General features: G+C 48.6%; 1 protein-coding gene across 1 annotated transcript in view; it reads left to right on the top strand.

Annotated features, from left to right (window-relative positions):
• The first annotated feature begins 3737 nt into the window (after nt 1-3737).
• tafa4b (TAFA chemokine like family member 4b) overlaps nt 3738-4119 on the top strand; it is a 57680-nt gene continuing 57298 nt past the window's right edge. The window contains exon 1 of the mRNA XM_030421506.1: nt 3738-4119. This exon is cut by the window's right edge and continues 216 nt beyond it. The gene's annotated coding sequence lies outside the window, so the exon portion shown is untranslated.

The raw sequence follows: 4119 nt of genomic DNA, 5'->3' as shown, positions 1-4119 counted from the left end.
GCATGTCCTCTTGTCTGCGCCGGCCACATTAAACATCAGAGATTTAATTCATCTTAATTTAATCAATCATCTTCTGAAGTCTGACCTTGGAGGGGAAAAAACTGAAGCGTCTGTGTTGCCGGTTCTTGCTGATTCCAGACAGCTCTTTGCTGTGGCTTTCATTATTTTAGTGAGTTCAGGTCTAAGGAGGGAAAGGGCTCCTCGCGAAAGGGCACTGGTTCAGTTTTTTACTGTCACCATAATAAATCTGGATGACCTCAAAGGCTGCCCAAGCTAGTAGTGACGCATCCTGGCCACATGGGGGCAGTGTGAGACCGCAGATGAGGCCAGATCGTCACCGTGCGCGGTGTGATCGTCCCTGACAGACTTATTCCAAACAGTGCAGAGAGTGAGAACAATTTATTCACAAATATATCAAATGGGTCACAAGAAGACAGGGTTTGTTTAAATGTATTCGTTCCAATATCACAAGTTTGATGTCAGCAGCCGTGCTCCTCCTGCCCGCTCTTTGCGGATGTTGTGTCTGAACTTTCTGAGTATTGACAGACACCGGGCCTGTCTGGGATGGACACTATTTATGGCCCTGCTCGGGTTACTGCCAGTGACCTCGTAAAGAAATGAAGAATCTCTATGCAGGGGGGGATCAAAAGCAGAGGAACCAAGATGTCTGTTCTCATTAACCTTCATGGCGACTCCAAATCGATGACCAAGGCTTTTTTTTTTTTTTTTTTTGCGCAAAGCTGCCTGGCTGCTGGATGTATCCAAACTGGAAGACGTCAGAAACCCATCAGATCACACCACACACCTTTCGATTTAAAGTATGAAGCGTGAAGAAAACACCGTTTGCAGAGTCTTAAGTGTAGAAGCATCTCCTGTGTGTGGCTTGGTCTCTTTTTTTCTTTTCCTCTTTTCTTTTACGCACGGTATCACCTTTAAACTTGCCTCGTTGGCCGCCAGAGCGCAGCGTTATGTGCGCTTGTGTAATTAGGGGAGTTGCAGGCACACTTCCTCTCACCTATCATTTCTGAACAGGCTCCACATTTACCGCCGCAGGCTGCTGGAAGTTTACCACACACACAGACACACACACACACGTCTTCAGCAGCCGCGTTTGGGTGGCCTTATTTTGTCGTGCCTTAAGTAATCGTGTGGTTTTCCTCCAGAAATGTTAAATTACTTATCTCCGCCGCCCTTAATGCGGGCCTGGCGGAGAGAAGAAATGGGCTTTAGAGGCATCAAGACAGGAGAGGAGAGCTGATTGCGAGGTTTAATCACTGGAGGGTGAAGCTGCGAGTAAAGTCATGAGATCGCGCCTGAGCCGAGATTCACACTTAACAATCAGGTTTTTTTTTTGTTTTTTTTTACGCGTTCGCTTTTCAGGCACGAGAAACCTCACTAGCTGCTTCTGTTTGACTGTTAGCGTTCTATTTTAGTTTGCCTGATATTTCCAGAGCCGGAGCGACAGTATCGGCAGATATGTCCTGAACTTTCTGCTCCATTATTCACGCGACCGCGCGCCCCGGAGCGGCGCACACCGGCTTCACTTCTCCAAGCTGTTGCCTGAAGCCAACCGTGCTTCAATTCTCTTTTTGTGTTTTACAAAGTGGTCATTAATATAATCTGATTCATCTCAGAAAGACAAACATTTTCTCGCCACTGAACTCAGACAAAATCAATCAGAAACCCCTCTCATTTTACCCTTTTCCAGGGCCAGGGGAAACGATGTCTTTCGTGGGGATTAAAGCAGGAATATCGATTCGGGAGAAAGAAATATTCCTCGAGTTATGAGCGGATACCTCCTTAATGTTTTTCTTTCCCTGGGCGATGATTATTGGGGGGAGTATTCCCGGAGGAGATCCTATAACCCCGCTCCTGTGACACACGACACGCCGGGACCACCTCAGCGTATATACTCTTATTACCCTCTCCACAACACACCAGGATGTCTCTGCGTGGATACACACGGTGAATGAAGCGTGTTTCTGGCTCTGTAACAACAACGACTAATGGGAAGTATGAATGAAGAACATCGACGTTTACCCCGTTCAGCCTCACACTCTGAAGTTGGTGTTTACGTCCCATGATTGTGCAGTGTTTCCTCCGATACTATCTGCGCCCTCAGAGGAGGGCTACATGAGATAAGTGCTACGGGCTGTTGCATCCATTAGCTGCCTCACTTTAAGATAAAAGGCCTCCAATCCCCACTGCAACACGCAGGTTCTCGTACTGTAGACGTACTGCAGACAGGATATATTGGGTTTGAATACTTTCTGGTGTTCACTTACAATTTACGCAGCCAAGCTACTTTGTCTGATTTGTCTGAGACGTGGCAGGAAAAGAAAAGCTCACTGGCACAAGAGTTTTGGAGCAGCGCAGCGTCCTGGATTCATGCGCGGCGCACCTGGCTCTGTCCATGGTGCTGAAATTTCTTTCTTTCTTTCTTTCTTTCTTTCTTTCTTTCTTTCTGTCTGTCTGTCTGTCTGTCTGTCTTAATTTTCTTTCTCCTGGCGAGCCCTCATCAGTGACTAATCTGCTCTCAGTCCAAAGTCAGACGGATCGATTTGCAATAGATTCGAGGCTTAATTAATTAATCGGTTGAAAATAACATGCGGCACCCTCTCCCCTCCTGCACAGGTGACAAAACGGTCACGAGGGGCGGAGGAGTGTGCCAGACAAGGACGCTTGCTGCGAAGATAAACGTCTTAAAGGCCTGAGATCCACCACGTTTCATTGCGCGGGGCTCTTTTGTTTTTTGCTTCGATAAGTAAAAAAAAAATAAAAAAAATAAATAGAAAAGGAAACGAAAGGAAAGGGAAAAAAAGACAGCACGGATCTTAATGCCTCCACCGACACAGAGCTCGCCGCAAGGAAGACATCTGAATGTATCGGATACTCCTCAACTTGGGTCGTTAGCAGACATCGACCTCCTCTAAGTCTTAACGACTGCAAATACAGCGCAAGGCAATCAATCGCCATCAACACGCTGGAATATTCTAGGGATGGAATAATTGATAGGCTGTCTCCTGGTGCGTAACGGAGAGGCGGCGGTGATTAAATTCTGTTTAACATCTCGCTGAGGGCGGGGGCTGAGGGTGTGTGTGTGTGTGTGTGTGTGTGTGTGTGTGTGTGGGGGGGGGGGGGGTTATACAGCCGACTATAAGTATTGATACACCATCTGTAACATGATCGAAGTGTAGAGCCGAGGTGGACTCTGGTGTGATGAGGAGGAGTTCATCGACTCGCGCACCTGTCAGTCAGTCAGTCAGTCGGGGGCCATGAGAGTTACCAGAGCTCCTCCTGAGGGGGCCTCCAGTTTCTGATCCCTATCCGGAGAAAACTGCTGCCAGTTTGAACATCAAATCTTAGGAACTTTGGAAGACTGTGTCTATCCGTGGGGGGGGGGGGGGGGGGGGGGCGTTTCTCTTATTTATCGGGGAAAAAAAAGATCATGTATTTTGTCCTTCCTGTGCAGCTTGTCCCGTGTCATGCACATTTCGTTGAAACAAAACATTCAAAAGTGAAAATGTGCCTTGTGACCCAAAATGAAGATGAAGCGACACTGAGCGACTTGTTAACATGAACTCCTTGCAGTCGTACCAGTCATGTCCCCCATCTCTCCTTGGACGAACACAGAATCTCAACCCCCCCTTTCCTCCTCCTCCATCACCCCAATAGTCCAGGCACACTTGTAAACTACATGACATCAGTGAGGAAAAAGAGGGGGTGTACTTGGGAGCTGGTGAACTGGGCGGGCGCTGTTGCACGTGTTCTGAATGGGGAAGACGGGCTCGCATCGCATTTCTCATGTCCAATCGATCCCTGCTCGGGAGGAGCGACGGGAGCGCAACTATCACTCCTGCATCACTATACCATCAGTCTCATCAGCATCTCTCCGGCGACTATAACGCCTTTTGTGTGACAGCCGCGGCGCAGGGGGGATGAACTTGTGTGGAGTGTTCGCCAGAAACCTCCGCCCGGCGTCTCTGTGGGGGAATTACGCACTTTTTACGACTTTCTCCTCAGTGTGGTTTTGAGATGGGACGCGGGGAGATCGTGGCACGTTGGGCCACGTCGCTACTGCGCGAGTGCTGCTGTCTCACCCGACTCCGGAGGGCTGGT

The sequence above is a fragment of the Sparus aurata genome, chromosome 6 (assembly GCF_900880675.1).
Source record: "Sparus aurata chromosome 6, fSpaAur1.1, whole genome shotgun sequence".
Classification (NCBI taxonomy): Eukaryota; Metazoa; Chordata; class Actinopteri; order Spariformes; family Sparidae; genus Sparus; species Sparus aurata.
The sequence above is the reverse complement of the archived record's forward strand: the minus strand, read 5'-3'. Positions and strand labels throughout refer to the sequence as shown.